Below are 19,754 nucleotides of genomic sequence, written 5' to 3' on the forward strand. Positions count from 1 at the left end.
TAATGAACAAGCTGAGGGGGAAATCAAGAAACGAATCCCATTTACAATCGCAACTAAAAGAATAAAATACCTAGGAATAAATTTAACCAAAGAGACAAAAAACCTATATAAAGAAAACTACAAAAAACTGCTAAAAGAAATCACAGAAGACCTAAATAGATGGAAGGGCATACCGTGTTCATGGATTGGAAGACTAAATATAATTAAGATGTCAATCCTACCTAAACTGATCTACAGATTAAATGCAATACCAATCAAAATCCCAACAACTTATTTTTCAGAATTAGAAAAACCAATAAGTAAATTTATCTGGAAGGGCAGGTTGCCCCGAATTGCTAAAAACATCTTGAGGAAAAAAAACGAAGCTGGAGGTCTCGCGATGCCAGACTTTAAGGCATATTATGAAGCCACAGTGGTCAAAACAGCATGGTATTGGCATAAAGATAGATATATCGACCAATGGAATCGAATAGAGTGCTCAGATACAGACCCTCTCATCTATGGACATTTGATCTTTGATAAGGCAGTCAAGCCAACTCACCTGGGACAGAACAGTCTCTTCAATAAATGGTGCCTAGAGAACTGGATATCCATATGTAAAAGAATGAAAGAAGACCCGCATCTCACACCTTATACAAAAGTTAACTCAAAATGGATCAAAGATCTAAACATTAGGTCTAAGACCATAAAACAGTTAGAGGAAAATGTAGTGAGATATCTTATGAATCTTACAACTGGAGGTGGTTTTATGGACCTTAAACCTAAAGCAAGAGCACTGAAGAAGGAAATAAATAAATGGGAGCTCCTCAAAATTAAACACTTTTGTGCATCAAGAACTTCATCAAGAAAGTAGAAAGACAGCCTACACAATGGGAGATAATATTTGGAAATGACATATCAGATAAAGATCTAGTATCTAGAATATATAAAGAGATTGTTCAACTCAACAACAAAAAGACAGCCAACCCAATTACAAAATGGGAAAAAGACTTGAACAGACACCTACCAGAAGAGGAAATATGGATGGCCAAGAGGCACATGAAGAAATGCTCAATGTCCCTGGCCATTAGAGAAATGCAAATCAAAACCACAATGAGATATCATCTCACACCCACCAGAATGGCCATTATCAACAAAACAGAAAATGACAAGTGCTGGAGAGGATGTGGAGAAAGAGGCACACTTATCCACTGTTGGTGGGAATGTCAAATGGTGCAACCACTGTGGAAGGCAGTTTGGCGGTTCCTCAAAAAGCTGAATATAGAATTGCCATATGACCCAGCAATACCATTGCTGGGAATCTACTCAAAGGAATTAAGGGCAAAGACACAAATGGACATTTGCACACCAATGTTTATAGCAGCGTTATTTACAATTGCAAAGAGATGGAAACAGCCAAAATGTCCATCAACAGAAGAATGGCTAAATAAACTGTGGTATATACATACGATGGAATATTATGCAGCTTTAAGACAAGATAAACTTATGAAGCATGAAATAACATGGATGGACCTAGAGAATATTATGCTGAGTGAGTCCAGCCAAAAACTAAAGGACAAATACTGTATGGTCCCACTGATGTGAACGGACATTCGAGAATAAACTTGAAATATGTCATTGGTAACAGAGTCCAGCAGGAGTTAGAAACAGGGTAAGATAATGGGTAATTGGAGCGGAAGGGATACAGACTGTGCAACAGGACTAGATACAAAAACTCAAAAATGGACAGCACAATAATACCTAATTGTAAAGTAATCATGTTAAAACACTGAATGAAGCTGCATCTGAGCTATAGGGTTTTTTTGTTGTTGTTTTTTACTATTATTACTACTTTTATTTCTTTTCTCTATATTAACATTTTATATCTTTTTCTGTTGTGCCGCTAGTTCCTCTAAACCGATGCAAATGTACTAAGAAACGATGATCATGCATCTATGTGATGATGTTAAGAATTACTGAGTGCATATGTAGAATGGTATGATTTCTAAATGCTGTGTTAATTTCTTTGTTTTTTTTTTCTTTTTTTCTTTTTTTCTTTCTTTCTGTTAATAAAAAAAAATAAAAAAAAGCAAGTCTATAGAGAAGTATATAAAAATGTCCAATTTAAGGCATCCAGGGAAAGATACCTTGGTTCAAGAAGGTTAATGAAGTTAAGGGTTTCTCCTTCAAGTGAGAAGGCATATGGCAAACATGGTCAGGGCTTCTCTCACATCTGGAAAGGCACATGGCAAACACAGTGTCATCTGCTAGCTTTCTCTCCTTGCTTCCTGTTTCACGAAGCTCCCTGGGAGATGTTTTCCTTCTTCATCTACAAAGGTCGCTGGCTGGTGGACTCTCTGCTTCTTGTGGCTGTCGTCCTGTGGTGGTTTCCAAAATACTTCTTCTTTTATAGGATTCTAGTAAGCTAATTAAGACCCACCTGGAATGGGTGGAGACCACATCTCCGTGGAGATAATTTAATCAAGTTTCCAACATACAGAGCTAAATAGGGTTTAAAAGAAATGGTTGCTCCCACAAGATTGGATTAGGATTTAGCATGACTTTTCTAGGGTACATAAATCATTTCAAGCCAGCACAGAGACTATCAGGAATTCCTCAGGTGGGGAAGTTTAGCATTTCCATCCTTTCCCCACTCCATCAAGGGGACTTTGCAAATACTTTCTAGTTTTCTGCCCAGATTACTCTGGGATGTATTGAGGCATCACTCTTACCTGGACAATCCAACAAGATCTCACTTCCTATTCAAGGTTCTATGTAATCATGGGGTTTGAATAAACTGAGCACACAAGTTACATAAGATAGTGCACTACTGAAAATATGAATTTTGCACCAAATAAACATCTCTTCCTTTGGTCTCACATCGAAGTTGAAGCTTTAAAATAGAGTCAATATTATTCTTTACCCTTTTGTCTGATTTACCTTATTCCTACCAGATCAGCTTCATTCATATCTCTAGTTGAAGTCTGATCACTTTTTCAGTGTTTCTAATAGTTGCTGTATGGGGTAATGCTGACTTTCATAGCTGTAGAATGCTAACTCAGACCAAGGTGCCATACAAACACCCAAAGTTCCAAGGAATAACCAGATTATACATAAGGGGTCAGCATCTTAGAATTTAGAAATAACAGTTACAACTCTGGAATAGAGGTGACTACTGTAAGATAATATAATTTAGGAACTTTGATAACCTATGCTCTCAAATTCAATTCTCAGAGTTTGCACATTATATTTAGTCCATATTACTAAGACATTATAAATATTTACCTTTTTGTTTCTGGCTTATTTCATTCAAAATACTGTCCTCAAGGTTCACTTGCCTAGTTGCATGCCTCACAACTTCATTCCTTCTTGTTGCAACTCAGTAGTCCATTGTATGTATACACCACAGTTCCCCTTCCATTCTGCAGTCCATGTACCCTTAGGCCACCTCCATCCATTACAAAACACAAACACTGCCACCATAAACATCAGTGTACAAGTGTCCATTTGTGTACTGGCTCTCTATTCCTCTAAGTATGCACCTAACTACAGGGTTGCAGGATCATTTGGCAACCCCACCCCTAGCCTCCTGTGGAGCCACCACACTGCCCTCCAGAGGGGCTGCCCCACTCTACTTCCCTACCAATAACAAATAGGTACATCTCTTTCTCCACATTTTCTCCAGCACTTGTAGCTCTCTGTTCATTTAAAAATAGTTTTATTCACACATCACATAATCCAAACTAAGTAAAAAAAATCAATGGTTCCTGGTATAATCACACAGCCATGCCTTCACCTCCACAATCTATATAAGAATATTTCCATTTCTTCTGCAGAAAAATCCCATACCCCTCCCCCTGCATCTCTAGCTTATTGGCATTTAGCTTTGGCATATTGCCTTTGTTACATTCAATGGAAGCATATTACAATGGTACTGTTAACGATAGACCCCAGTTTGTGTTGATTATATTTTATCCTGTATACTATCCCATTTTAAGTCCCTTGCAATGGTGATATTCATTTGTTCTCCCTCATGCAAAAACATTCTTATATTTGTACATTTACTCACCGTCATTGCTCACTCTAGGCATTGCTAAGTTAGACCGTCCCACTCTTTATCCTCTATCTTTCTTTCTGGTTTCATACAGGCCGCCACCCCTCCTCCCTCAGTCATACTCATACTCAGCTTTAGTCAGTGTACTTATACTATTATGCTACTAGAGTATCCTGAAATGGCAGTATTGTGCTGTCCATTTCTGGATATTTACAATCAGTCCTGTTGAACATTTTTTACTCCTTCAGCATCAAATACCCAGTCTCTACCCTCTTTCTATGTCCTGATAACCTGTGTGGTTTTAAAAAAATATTTTTATTGAGAAATCTTCACACACATACATTCATACATGGTGTACAATCAATCGCTCACAATACCATCATATAGCTATGCAGTCATCATCATGATCATTTTTTAGAACATTTTCATCATTTCAGAAAAAGAAATAAAAAAGAAAAAACTCACACATCCTAAATCCTTTATCCCTCCCTCTCATTGACCACTAGTATTTCCATCTACCCAATTTATTTTACCCCTTATCCCCCCTATTATTTGTTTTATCCATATTTTTCTACTCTTTTGTCCATACCCTGGATAAAAGGAGCATCAGACATAAGGTTTTCACAACTAGACAGTCACACTATAAAAGGTATATCTTTATACAATTGTCTTCAAGACTCAAGGCTACTGGAACACAGCTCAATAGTTTCAGGTTCTTCCCTCCACCCACTCCAATACACCACAAATAACCTGTGCTCTTAACTTTAATTCTCAAAGTTCACTCATTAATGTTAATTCATACTAGAGAGACCATTCAGTATTTGTTCCTTTGTTTCTGGCAAATTTCACTCAGCATAATGTCCCCAAGGTTCATCCACTCTGTTATATGCATGACTTTATTCCGTTTTACAGCTTTGTAATATTCCATGGTACGTGTTTTAGTTTGCTAAGGCTGTCAGAATGCAATACACTGGGGATGGATTGGCTTTTAATAAAAGGGGATTTGCTCAGTTAAAAACATATAGTTCTTCAGAGAAAAGGCAGCCAACTTTCATCTGAGGTTCTCTCTTACACAGAAAGGCACAGGGTGATCTCTGCTGGCCTTCTTTCCAGGCTTCTGAGTTCCAACAGCTTTCCCTGGGGTGCTTCCTTTCCTCATCTTCAAAGGTCTGGGCTGAGCTGTTAGTACTGAGATGAGGTATGCTGAGCTGCTTGGGCTGGGTTACGTTGATCTCTCTCATTTAAGCAGCCAGCCATTTAAATCAAACATCATTCATTGCAACAGGCACTCTCCCTAGTGGACTGCAGATGTAATCAGCGACAGATCAGCTTCACATGCAATTGGCTCATGTCCACAGAAACAGAACTAGGCACCTTCACCTGGCCAAGTTGACACCCAGACCTAATTACCACAATATGTATATACCATAGTTTGTTTATCCACTTGTCCATTGATAGACATTTGGGCTATTTCCATCTCTCTGCAATCATGAATAATGTCATTATAAACATCAGTGTGAAAATGTCTGTGTCCTTGCCTTCAGTTCCTCCGAATACATACTTAGTAATGCTATTGATGGATTGTATGGCAATTCTATACTTAGCTTCCTGAGAAACCACCAAACTGCCTTCCAGAGTGGTTGCACCATTCTGCATTCTGTCAGGAGTTTTTACTTTTAAACTTTTTAAATTGTATAATATAACATATATACAAAGCAAAGAAAGAAAAAAGTGATAGCTTTCAAAGCGCTCGCCAACTTAGGACAGATTCCAGAGTTTGTCATGGGCTACCATACCATCCTATGCTGATTTGAATCTGTGGTGGACTCCAGAAAAGCCATGTCCTTTAATCCTCATTCGATATTGTTGGCTGGGAGCATTTTGATTGCTTCCATGGAAATGTGACCCACCCAGTTGTGGGTGGTCACTGTTGATCAGATAGCTTCCATGGAGTTATGACTCCACCCATTAATCTTTAAAGAGGAAACATTTTGGAGAGGATCCTTTTTTTTAGAGCCATGAGAAAGCCACAGGAAGGCACAGCATGTGCCTTTCCAGTGGAGAGAGAAATGCTTAATGTCATTGCCTTCTTGAAACAAGGTATCTTTCCTTGGATGCCTTAGATTGGACATTTCTGTAGTCTTGTTTTAATTGGGACATTTTTTCAGCCTTAGAACTGTAAACTTGTAACTTATTAAGATCCCCCTTTTAAAAGCTGTTCCGTTTCTGGTATATTACATTCTGGCAGCAAGCAAACTAGAACATATCCTCTCAGATTTTTCCTTCTAGCTGCTCCAGAATATTAGAGGTTAGAAGGAATAAATATTTTTTTATCATCACATTAGACTTTTTTTTTCTTTTTTGTAAAAATAACATATATACAAAAAAGCAATAAATTTCAAAGCACAGTGGTTTGGTATGGGTTACAATTCTGTTTGAGGTTTTTGATTATTGATTCAATCTCTTTGCTAGTTATTGGTTTTGTTGCTACTGTTGTTCTGAAACTAAATGCATTTTAATAGAAAACAAAAATACAAAATAACTCTTTTCAGAAAGCAGAAATATTTAATCCTTTTCCCCACAAATTGAACTTGCTTTATCCTCAAAGCATAGCTTTATGTGCATGTGTATGTACTTAAGATTTTTCCACAATGGTTCATTAAACTGGTATTGCACTGTAGGAGGCGGAAGTGAATAATATTAGGAGAAAAAGTTTTCTTCTACATCTCTGAATAAATGGTATTTGGAAATTCACTATTTTCTAATTCTACCCTGTGACTTACAATTTCAAATGATTTTCATTTCTTTACCACAATCTTTCTTTTCAGGGGAGAGAATTATTAGCAGAAATGAAGCTATGAAAAGAATCTTTCTTTCCTACACCACTGCAAGAGCTGAAAACTTTCCCAAGAAAATCAACCTACCCACTTCTAGAATCATGTCAGACAGAGTGATCAATCTATCACCCAGAAATTTTCCCTTTTTCCTAATACTCTATGCTACCAAATTCTCTAAATTCCATGAACCTCAAAATGCCAAGTATCACAGCCAGTGCCAGGAGCCAAATCTGAAAGTTAAAAGCAGAGAAAGTACTCTCTGCCAGTGCTAGATTTCCTCTCAATAAAATAATTATTGTAATTTTAATTACAGTAATAGAAAAGTTCTGGTGTTTTGTAATTATGAAAAGGAAAGACTTTTTATTTTGTGGCCAGAATTATCCCCTTCCCCTTTCCTAACTCCCACCCCAGCATTTCTAAACAAATAAAGATTTCCCTTCAACCACAGTGACTGATAATACTTAACACTTACAGCACAGCGTATCTTTAAAGTGCTTTGCAGTCATCCTCTAAACAAATCCAGCACCCCTGTGAGGTATTATGCCAGCTTCACAGATGGAAAAAAATGAGACAGATAAGGTACTTGCACAAGGTCATAGTGGGATCTTTATAGGAACTTGCAATTTCATCTCCAAAGCCTCTTAATTCTTGATTTCATGTGACTCATCACTGCTTTTCTCCCCCAACCACAGTCCTTTGACTATGAGGGGGGCTGAATGAAGGTGTGGAGTAGTAAGAATGTCTGCTAACAGGAGAAAGGAAAAAAAAAGGGGGGGGGAGTGTTTTTCTCAGTCAGTGATTTATTCTCAGTTTGTAGTAAGACTTACAATCCTGAGGTCTTCTGCCGCTGCCCTAATCCATTAAACCAAAAATAAAAAAGTTAATGTTCCTGATTTTCTTGTGTTATTGCAGTCATTAGAAGAAGGTTACTGGCTACAAAATGAACACACAGCACATTACTCATCTGCCCGGTGTGCACACCCACGAGTTTGCTGGAGCAGGAGCTCTGCAGTAAGTGGTTCTAATACCCCAAATGCAAACGGAGTTGTCCATGGAGGCACAGGCAATCAAGCTACTATCTGGACTGAAAGTAAGGCTGGTGATATTGTCTGGGTGGCCTCTCAATTCTTTATACAGCGTGCCAGAAGCCAAGTCCCACAGCTTCAACCTCTGCTCCTCACCAGCAGATGTCAAGTACTTACCATTGGGAGAAAATTCAAGAAAAAGCACAGGCCTTCGGTGGCCTGTGAAGAACCTCACAGCATCCCCTTGCTGAGCGCTCCACAACTGGACACTCTTGTCAGTAGAGCCTGTAGCTAAATAGTTTGAATTAGTGTGGAATTTGACACAGTTCACATCTGCAAGGTATCCTGCATATATTCTCAGTGGGTATGTCCAGTCAAATGACTGAAGGCTTGCAGTGTGGTCATGGGAACCACTGGCAAAGTACAAACCATACAGGCTGATGCCCAGCTCTGACATAGGATAGGCACGTCCTTGGCACCAAACAATGATGGCAAAACTTCCTAGGTCCCAACATTGGATGGACTTGTCTTCAGAACAAGAGCGCAACCTTGAGCTGTCTGATTGGAACCTTGTGCTGTACACAGGTCCACAATGTCCTCACAGCACCTTCCTCTCTGTGCCTGCATTATCCTCCTCATCATCCTCTTTCTGCAGACTATCCGAGCCAAGTGGATATGGGACATGGCTACTTGATGGGGTTCTGATTTTAACTTCTTGGACTATAAACTCCAAAGTTTTATACAGGAGTTGTTAAACCCAGCAGCAAGCAGCGTACTATCTGGGGAAATTTCTGCCGTGTTCAGCAGCTGGTCTGTGTTATAAAAAGCATAGACACAGATGGTAGTAAGTGAAGGATGCCTGTCCTTAGCTCGATTAATGCTCTCCTGCAAGACCTCCAGAACAGCCTCATTCTGCAGAATAGGGGTGGGCACATCAGTGGATTCTAAGCTGTTGCTGTCACTACGTGAGACGTTGCCACTGGTATAAAGATGGTGGTCTCTTGTCTGGGCATGCCGCACACCCAGGTGAACATGTAAGGTAAGGACCTTGCACAGGGCAGTATTCTTGTCACTATGGAGGGAGCAGATAAGGTAATCGTAGCTGTCTTCTTGGAGACAGGCCACATACTTCTTATCTAGGAATACGCGAAGTTTGAAGTTAAGACAGGATGTCCTGGATGGTTTGAATAGTCTGTAGCTGCTCAGTGACATCCTGGCTAGGATTCTGCAAAAACTTTCCACTGTACTCTTTGCTCAGTGAGAAAATTCTCCAGGCATCCAAACTGTGCTTCATATTGCTGGGACTGAGCCTGGCAAGGGCCTGTAGACACTACGGTGGCACAACCAGATTCTGATTGGAGTGAGATTAGCTGCCATCTCTTCAGTGGTCTGTGACAGTCGCAATCCTTTGTTAGGGAACCTTCTGAATTCATGCACTGTCAGCATTTGAGGTGGCTCAAACACTGCCATCTGAATCTGCTCTGCACATACCCATTTCAGGACCTCCAGTGTGTGGCTGTTGAGTGCCCGTAAAGTGGCTGGCAGCCCGCTGGGGATTCGGGGGTGGGGGTGGGGGGCAAGCAGCAGGGAGAGGAGCAGAAGGTAGGCAGGAGGGCTACAGGGCAGAGGCGTCCACTGCGCACTGCCACCTCCCCCACCCTAGTTATTATTATTATTATTTTTTGAGATCTTTTCTTTGTTCTCGGTCGGAGTAGGTAGCTTGTGTATTTCTAGGCATTTGTCCATTCATCTAAGTTATCTATTTGTTGGCATAAAGTTGTTCGTAGTTTCCTCTTATAGTCCTTTTTATTTCAGTGGGGTCACTAGTAATGTCCCCCTTCTCATTTCTGATTTTAGTTTTGTTTAATGACTACTTTGAGATACGATGCACAAACCATAAAGCTCACCTCCTTAAAGTGTTCACTTCGATGGTTTGGAGTATATTCACAGAGCGCTGCAACCGTCACCACAGTCAATTTTAGAATATTTTCATCACCCCCCAAAGAAACTCTGTACCCTTAGGAGTCACTCCCCATCACCCCAGCCCTTCCCTACCCACCTCCCCAGCCCTAGGCACATGTGGTCCTTGTGCGCCTGGCTTGTTTCACCAAGCATCATGTTTTCAAGGTTTATCCATGTTGTAGCATGTATTAGTACTTCATTCCTTTTTAGAGTTCAAAACTATTTCATCGTATGGCTATATCACATTTTATGTATCCATTCATCAGTTAGTGAACATTACATAGCCTTTTATAGATTTAATTACTTAATCACTGCAAAAGGCAACTGTCAGATGTAACAAAAAGGAAACTATGAAGGTTTCAATCCTTACCATTTATTCCTGGGACATTTTTTTCTAATGGCTCTGAAATTCACCCTAAAATGTTTCTAGAAGTCTCACTCGTTTCTTGCCCTTACTCTTCTCCTCTTATTTTATGGAATACTTAGTATTTTATTAACATTGAACTCACATACCATAAAATTCATCTGTTTAAAGCGTGCAATTCTATGGTTTTTGGTATATTCACAGAGTTGTGCAGCCATCACCACTATTTAATTTCGAAACATTTCATCAGCCCTAATGAGCATGACCATTACTCATTAGCAGTCACTCCCCATTCCTTCTTTTATATTCAGCCCCTAGCAATCTGCTTTCTGTCTCTATGAATTTTCCTATTCTGGACATTTCATATAAACTGAGTTACACAATTTGCAGCTTTTTGTGACTGGGCTTCTTTCACTGGTTATACCTTTTTTTTTTTTTTTTTTTTGCATGGGCAGGCACTGGAAATTGAACCCAGGTCTCCAGCATGGCAGGTGAGAACTCTGCCTGCTGAGCCATTGTGGCCTGCCCTAATTATACCACTTTTAAAGTTCTTCCATGTTGTATATTTTGCTACTTCATTCCTTGTTATCGTTGAGTAATATGCCATTATATGTACAAAACACTTTTGTTTATTCATTTATCAGCTGGTGGACTTTTGCATAATTATGAATAATGCTGCTATGAACATTCATGTACAAGTTTTTGTGCAGACATAGCCTTCATTTCTCTTGGGTATGTAGTTTGGAGTGGAATTCTTGGTCATAGGGTGACTGTTTAACTTCTTTTTTTTGTACTATACTTTTTAAAATTAATTTTTAAATTAAAAAAATTACAAGAAAGAAACAAACATTCTTAACATATGATCATCCATTCTACATATATAATCACTAATTCAAAATATCATCACATAGTTGCATATTCATCATCATGATAATTTCTTAGAACATTTGCATCAATTCAGAAAAAGAAATCAAAAGACAACAGAAAAAGAAATAAAACGAAAACAGAGAAAAAAAATTATACATACCATACCCCTTACCCCTCCCTTTCATTGATCACTAGAATTTCAAACTAAATTTATTTTAGCATTTGTTCCCCCTATTATTTATTTTTACTCCATATGTTTTACTAATCTGTTGACAAGGTAGATAAAAGGAGCATCAGACACAAGGTTTTCTCAATCACACAGTCACATTGTGAAAGCTATATCATTATACAATCATCATCAAGAAACGTGGCTACTGGAACACAGCTCTACATTTTCAGGCGGTTCCCTCCAGCCTCTCCACTACATTTTGTATAATAAGGTGATAGCTACTTAATGCGTAAGAATAACCTCCAGGATAACCTCTAGACTCTGTTTGGAATTTCTCAGCCATTGACACTTTGTCTCATTTCACTCTTCCCCCTTTTGGTCTAGAAGGTTTTCTCAATCCCTTGATGCTGGGTCTCAGTTCATTCTAGGGTTTTTCTCAATCCCTTGATGCTGAGTCACAGCTCATTCTAGGATTTCTGTCCCACGTTGCCAGGAAGGTCCACACCCCTGGGAGTCATGTCCCATGTAGACAGGGGGAGGGTGGTGAGTTTGCTTGTTGTGTTGGCTGGAGAGAGAGGCCACATCTGAGCAACAAAAGAGGTTCTCTTGGGGGTGACTCTCAGGCCTAATTTTAAGTAGGCTTGACCTTCCTTTGCGGGGTTAAGTTTCATAAGAACAAACTCCAAGATTGGGGGCTCAGCCTATAGCTTTGGTTGTCCACACTGCTTGTGAAAATATCAAGAATTCAACTTGGGGAGGTTGAATTTTCCCCATTTTTCACCATTCCCCAAAGGGGACTTTGCAAATACTTTTCCACTCACTGATCAAATCACTCTGGGATTCATTGGGGCATCACTCTGGACAAACCAACAAAATCTCATGTCCTACCCAAGGTTCCATATACTTATATTGTTCAACCAACTATCTACATGAGTTATATTAGGAAATGCACTAGTCAAAATATAAATTTTGTAACAAATAAACATTTTTGCTTTAGTCTCACACAGTTGAAATTTTAAAATATTAAGTACCATCTATTTTCAGCACCCTGCAGTAATGACATTCCTTTGTTCTTCTTCATGCAAAAACATTTTTTAAATTTGTACATTGAGTCACTATCATTATACCCTCTAGGCATTCCTAGATTACACCATCTCAATCTTTATTGTCTATCTTTCTTTCTGATTTCAATTATGCCCCAACCCTCCTCCCTCTATCATTCTCATATGCAGCTTCATTCAGTGTTCTAACATAATTGTATTACAGTTAGGTAATATTGTGCTTTCCATTTCTGAGTTTTTATATTCAGTCCTGTTGCACAATCTGTATCTCTTCAGCTCCAATTACCCAATATCTCATCCTATTTCTATCTCCTGATGGTCTCTGTTACCAAGGAACTATTCCAAGTTTATTCACTAATGTCAGTTCATATCAGTGAGACCATACAGTATTTGTCCTTTTGTTTCTGGCTAATCACACTCAGCATAATGTCCTTAAGGCCCATTCATGTTGTTACATACTTCATAACTTTATTCTGTCTTACAGCTGCATAATATTCCATCTTATGTAAATGTCACAGTTTGTTTAGCCAACTGTCTGTTGATGGACATTTTGGCTGTTTCCATCTCTTGGTAATTGTTACTAATGCTGCTACAAACATTGGTGTGTAAATGTCCGTATGTGTCCTTGGCCTCGTGTCCTTTGAGTAGAGACAGCATATAGATGGGTCCTGTTTTTTTAATCCATTCTGCCAGAGTATGTCTTTTGATTGGCGAGTTTAATCCATTAACAGTGTTATTACTGCATGGGTAGTACTTTCTTCTACTATTTTGCCTTCTGGATTTTATTTGTCATATCTAATTTTCTTTCTTTTTACCTTTACTCATAGTCTTTCTTTCTACACTCTTCTCCACACCTCTCTCTTCTGTCTTCATATCTGTCTCTAGTGTTCCCTTTAGTATTTCTTGCAGAGCTGGTCTCTTGGTCACAAATTCTCTCAGTGATTTTTTGTCTGAAAATGTTTTAATTTCTCCCTCATTTTTGAAGGACAATTTTGCTGGATATAGATTTCTTGGTTGGCAGTTTTTCTCTTTTAATAATTTAAATATATTATCCCACTGTCTTCTCGCCTCCATGGTTTCTGCTGAGAGATCTGTGCATAGTCTTATTGGGCTTCCCTTGTATGTGATGGATTGTTTTTCTCTTGCTGCTTTCAAGATCCTCTCTTTCTCTTTGACCTCCGACATTCTGATCATTAAATGTCTTGGAGTACATCTATTTGGATCTATTCTCTTTGGGGTACGCTGCACTTCTTGGATCTGTAATTTTAAGTCTTTCATAAAAGTTGGGAAATTTTCAGTGATAATTTCCTCCATTAGTTTTTCTCCTCCTTTTCCCTTCTCTTCTCCTTCTGGGAGACCCACAACATGTATATTCATGCACTCCATATTGTCTTTCAATTCTCTGAGTCCCTGCTCATATTTTTCCATTTGTTCCCTATAGTTTCTGTTTCTTGTTGGATTTCAGATGTTCTGTCCTCCAGTTCAGAAATCCCATGTTCTGTCTCAAAAATCTACCATTGTAGGTTTCCATTGTTTTTTCATCTCTTCTACTGTGTCTTTCATTCCCATAAGTTCTGTGATTTGTTTTTTCAGACTTTCAGTTTCTTCTTTTTGTTCTTTCCTTGCCTTCTTTATAGCCTCCCTCAATTCATTGATTTGGTTTTTGATGAGGTTTCCCATGTCTGTTCGTACATTCTGAATTAATTGTTTCAGCTCCTGTATGTCCTTTGAATTGTTGGTTTGTTCCTTTGACTGGGCCATATCTTCAATTTTCCTAGTGTGATTTGTTATTTTTTGCTGGCGTCTAGGCATTTAATTACCTTAATTAGTTTATTCTGGAGATTGCTTTCACTTCTTTTACCTAGGGTTTTCTGGCTGGATGAATTTGTTGTCTATCTGTTCTTTGACATTCAGTTCAGCTTTATCTGGACCTTTAGCTTAAGTTTTGTTTAACAGAGGAGAATTTTTCAGTTCTTGTTTTCTTGTTTCTTGCCCGCTTGTGTGGTGCCTTTCCCCTACACACACTTAGGAGGGTCTACTTAGATATTATAGACTGCAGTCAGATTTTCCCAGACCAAACTGGCCTCCTATCAGGAGGAAAGAGTCACCTGCATCAGTTTTCCCTGAAAGTGAGACCCAGCAGGTTGAAAGAATTTCCTGTGAAGTCTCTGGACTCTGTTTTTCTTATCCTGCCCAGTATGTGGCGCTTGTCTGACTGCAGGTCCCACCAGCATAAGATGATGTAGTACCTTTAACTTTGGCAGACTCTCCCTGCTGGGGGCATGGTGGAGACAGAGGAGAGGTTGTAGGCTGGTTTTAATGGCTTCAAATTACCAAGCCCTGGTGTCTGAATTCCTTGATGGAGGGATTCCACCTGAGTTGGGCTTCACCCCTCCCCTGGGGAAGGCACAAGCTCCAGATAAGCCCCCCAAAGAGCTCACTTCTGCCTATGCCTGGGGCACGTACAGCCTGAAATGTCCTGCCACTGTATCCAGAGGCAGTCAAGCCTTTGTAGATACACAGCCACAAAACCTCTGTTTCCTTCTTTTTTTCCCCCCTTTTTCTGTCAGTCCTTCCCCCTTGGCACCGGAGCAAAAATGAGCAACCTCCGCTTTGATCAGGTTACCTAAGCTGGGGGCCTATTTTTAGTAGTCAGAATTTGTTAATTAGTTCCACAATTGGCGTTTGATTGTGCCCAGTCCCTGCTGCTGGTAAAGTCCTTTCCTTTCCCCTCTTGGAAGCGGCCTGTGGGGGAGGGATGCTGGCCGCCGCAGCTTTGGGAACTCACGGTTCTGGGGGATGCCCGCAGCCGGTCCAGCTGGTCCAGACTGGGGTATGCTGTGTGTCCGGTCACTATTGTGGCTTCAGGAGCTGTTCTGTACTATTTCTGGTTATTTAGCAGTTGTTCTGGAGGACGAACTAAAATGCGCATGTTGTTAAGCTGCCATCTTGACCTGGGTCCTGTTTTTTTTAATCCATTCTGCTAGTCCATGTCTTTTGATTGGGGCTTTTAATCCATTAACATTTAGTGTTATTACCGCACAGATAGTACTTTCTTCTACCATTTTGCCTTTTGGATTTTATATGTCATATCTAATTTTCCTTCTTTTTACCTTTACTCATAGTCTTCCTTTCTACTCTCTTCTCCACACCTCTCTCTTCTGACTTTTTGTATCTGCTTCTAGTGCTCCCTTTAGTATTTCTTGCAGAGCTGGTCTCTTGGTCACAAATTCTCTCAGTGATTTTTTTGTCTGAAAATGTTTTAATTCCTCCCTCATTTTTGAAGGACAATTTTGCTGGATGTAGAATTCTTGGTGGCAGTTTTTCTCTTTCAATAATTTAAAAATATCATCCCACTGTCTTCTTGCCTCCATGGATTCTGCTGAGAAATCTACACATATTCTTATTGGGCTTCCCTTATATGTGATGGATTGCTTTCCTCTTGCTGCTTTCAAAATTCTCTCTTTCTCTTTGACCTCTGACATTCTGATTAGTAAGTGTCTTGGAGTACGTCTATTTGGATCTATTCTTTTGGGGTACGCTGCACTTCTTGGATCTGTAATTTTAAGTCTTTCATAAGAGTCGGGAAATTTTCAGTGATAATAATCTCCATTAGTTTTTCTCCTCCTTTTCCCTTCTCTTCTCCTTCTGGGACACCCACAACATGTATATTTGTGCCCTTCCTATTGTCATTTAATTCCCTGAGTCCCTGCTCATATTTTTCCATCTTTTCCCCTATATTTTCTTTTTCTTGCCGGATTTCAGATGTTCCACCCTCCAATTCACTAATCCTATGTTCTGCCTCTCGAAATCTACCATTGTAGGTTTCCATTGTTTTTTTCATCTCTTCTACTGTGTCTTTCATTCCCATAAGTTCTGTGATTTGTTTTTTCAGACTTTTGATTTCTTCTTTTTGTTTATTCCTTGCCTTCTTTATATCCTCCCTCGATTCATTCATTTGGTTTTTGATGAGGTTTTCCAGGTCTGTTCATATATTCTGAATTAATTGTTTCAGCTCCCGTATGTCCTTTGAATTGTTGGTTTGTTCCTTTGACTGGGCCATATCTTCAATTTTCCTAGTGTGATTTGTTATTTTTTGCTGGCGTCTAGGCATTTAATTACCTTAATTAGTTTATTCTGGAGATTGCTTTCACTTCTTTTACCTAGGTTTTCTTGCTGGATGAATTTGTTGTCTATCTGTTCTTTGACATTTAGTTCAGCTTTTTCTGAACCTCTAGCTTAGGTTTTGTTTAACAGGAGGATTTTTCAGTTCTTGTTTTCTTGCTTCTTGCCCTGCTTGTATGGTGCCTCTCACACACACACACACCCTTAGGAGGATCTACTTAGGTATTGTAGACCCCAGCCAGATTTTGCCAGACCAAACTGGCCTCCTGTTAGGAGGAGAGAGTCACCTGCATTGGTTTTCCCTGAGGGCGAGACCCATCAGTTTGAAAGAATTTCCTGTGAAGTCTCAGGGCTCTGTTTTTTGTATCCTGCCCAGTATGTGGTGCTTGTCTGCCTGCAGGTCCCACCAGCATAAGATGATGTGGTGCCTTTAACTTTGGCAGACTCTCCTTGCTTGGGACATGGTGGAGACAGAGGAGAGGTTGTAGGCTGGTTTTAATGGCTTCAAATTACCAAGCCCTGGTGTCTGAATTCCTTGAGGGAGGGATTCCACCTGAGTTGGACTTCACCCCTCCCCTGGGGAAGGCACAGTCTCCAGACAAGCCCCCAAGTGAACTTGTTTCTGCCTATGCGTGGGGCCGTTGCAGCCTGCTGCTATATCCAAAGGCAGTCATGCGATGCTCAACATCATTAACCATTAGGGAAATTGAAAACAAAACCACAATGTAAAGCCACTTCACATCCACAAGGATGGCCAACATAAAAAAAGACAATAACAGGTGCTGGTAAAGGTTTGGAGAAATTGGAACTCTCATACATTGTAAAATAGTGCAGCCACTTTGATAAACAGAATGGCAGCTTCTCAAAATGTTAAACAGGATAGTACATTTAGTTCCAGGCCACGATGGGGGCTTAGCAATGTGTGTAGAAACACAGCCACAAGAATCTGTTTCCTTCTTTTTTTCTTTTTCGGTCAGCCCTGCCCCCTTTATGCCAGGGCAAAAATGAGCAACCTCCACTTTAACCAGGTTCACCTGAGCTGGGGGCCTATTTTCAGTAGTCAGAATTTGTTAATTAATTCCACAATTAGCGTTTGGTTGGGCTTAGCCCCGTCTGCTGGTAAAGTCCCTTTCCTTTCCCCTCTGGGAAGCAGCCTGTGGGGGAAGGGCACTGGCTGCCATGGCTTGGGGAACTCACGGTTCTAGGGGGGCTCGCAGCCAGTCCAGTTGGTCCAGATTGGGGTACGCTGTGTGTCCAGTCACTGACGTGGCCCCAGGAGCTGTTCTGTACTGTTTCTGGTTATTTAGCAGTTGTTCTGGAGGATGAACTAAAACGCGCACATTGCTAAGCCACCATCGTGGCCTGGAACTAAATGTACTATCCTGTTTAACATTTTGAGAAGCTGCAATTCTGTTTATCAAAGTGGCTGCACCATTTTACAATGTATAAGAGTTCCAATTTCTCCAAACCTTTACCAGCACCTGTTATTGTCTTTTATTTTATGTTGGCCATCCTCATGGATGTGAAGTGGCTTTACATTGTGGTTTTGTTTCAATTTCCCTAATGGTTAATGAGGTTGAGCATCTTTTCCATGTGCTTTTTGGACATTTCCATGTCTTCTTTAGAGAACTGTCCTGTTTAGATCTTTTGCCCATTCTTAATTAAAATGTCTCTGTATTGAGTTGTAATAGTTTTTTATTTTGTTCCAGATACAAGTCTCTTATCTAATATATGTTTTTTGCAAATATTTTCTACCATTCTGTGCATTGCCTTTGCACATTCTTTTTCTTGAATGTGATCTTTTTTATTTTATTAATAAAACCAATCAACATACAATATGAACATTCTTTTTTTCATCACATAGTTGTATATTCATCATCATGATCATTTCTTAGAACATTTGCATCAATTCAGAAAAAGAAATAAAAAGAAAGCAGAAAAAATTCATACATACTGTATTAGTTAGGGTTCTCTAAAGAAACAGAATCAACAGGGAACACTCGCAAAATAAAATTTATAAAAGTGTCTCACATGACTGCGGGAACACAGAGTCCAAAATCTGCAGGGCAGGCTGTGAAGCCAACAGTTCCAATGGAGGGTCTGGATGAACTCCACAAGAGAGCCTTGCTGGCCAAAGCAGGAAGAGAGCCTGTCTCTTCTGAATCCTCCTTAAAAGGCTTCCACTGATTAGACTGAGCATCACTCATTGCAGAAGACGCTCCCCTTGGCTGATTACAAATGGAATCAGCTGTGGATGTAGCTGATGTGATTATGATCTAATTCTATGAAATGTCCTCATTGCAACAGACAGGCCAGCACTTGCCCAACCAGACAAACAGGTACCACCACTTGGCCAAGTTGACACATGAACCTGACCGTGATAGTCCACCCCTTGTCAACTTGGCAAGTATACATACCACCTTAAAACATACCTAATTTCTAGATAATAAACAAAAACACACACATTTTTTTCTTTCAACTAACAATACTCAACTGTCCTACATATAACTGGAAGCACATTAACTCTCTTCAGAACAGGGTGCAAGTGCTTGGGTAATATTCATTCTTAAACTTGATATCTTACAACTTAAATAGTATAACAGGAACAAAACAGCATCACAGTCCTTGTTTCTGTAACTGATCACATGACTGTAATTCATATTTATCACTACTTTCTTCCACTACCCATTCCATGTTCCCTTTACCCTCAGCAAGCACTTCAGCTGGCCATGGTTCTTTGCCTGGTGAACCAAACCATTCCTGAAGTTTCAGACCCATTGGTAGTCCTGCCTGTATTGGGTTGCTGCAGTTTTCCATTGATTTTAATCACAGGCCATGGTAGTACTAAAAGATGCCCTAGGGGATCTCCTATATTCCATGAAAACTCTTCTTTACCTCCATTGTGTAGTTGCAGTCCTACTTCCCCCTGATAGTCAGGGTCAGTCACCCCAGACAATAATGCAATCCCCTTCTTGGCTTGTTGATCCAGGGGCAGGAGTAGCCCAAAGTGACCAGGTGGCACTCTTAGATTCCAGTTCAATGGAATCACTGTTGTTTCTCCTGGTGGAAGCACTCCCCCCTTTTGGAACTAAACCCTGCAGATCAGCAGAGCTCAGGGTCACAGGGACAGGAAGCAAAAATTTTCCTAGTGGATCACTAGGGATGATAGTGAGTGGTACTACTCCCATTTCCACCCCTTGGTTCCTGGACCCATGGATCCTGGCTATGGGAGAAACAGCACCATACAGCAGATGCTGATTCAGAGCATACACACCTTCCTGGAGAACATTACCCCAGCCTTTCAAGGTATT

At 39.9% G+C, this 19,754-nt stretch overlaps 1 protein-coding gene and 1 pseudogene across 2 annotated transcripts in view; both read right to left on the reverse strand.

Annotated features, from left to right (window-relative positions):
* TMEM45B (transmembrane protein 45B) overlaps positions 1-19,754 on the reverse strand; it is a 64,738-nt gene that overhangs the window by 19,801 nt on the left and 25,183 nt on the right. The gene's annotated exons all lie outside the window — the stretch shown is intronic.
* Positions 1,997-9,399, reverse strand: LOC143644023 (TAF5-like RNA polymerase II p300/CBP-associated factor-associated factor 65 kDa subunit 5L pseudogene; annotated as a pseudogene).

Source organism: Tamandua tetradactyla, chromosome 8, assembly GCF_023851605.1.
Source record: "Tamandua tetradactyla isolate mTamTet1 chromosome 8, mTamTet1.pri, whole genome shotgun sequence".
Taxonomy (NCBI): domain Eukaryota; kingdom Metazoa; phylum Chordata; class Mammalia; order Pilosa; family Myrmecophagidae; genus Tamandua; species Tamandua tetradactyla.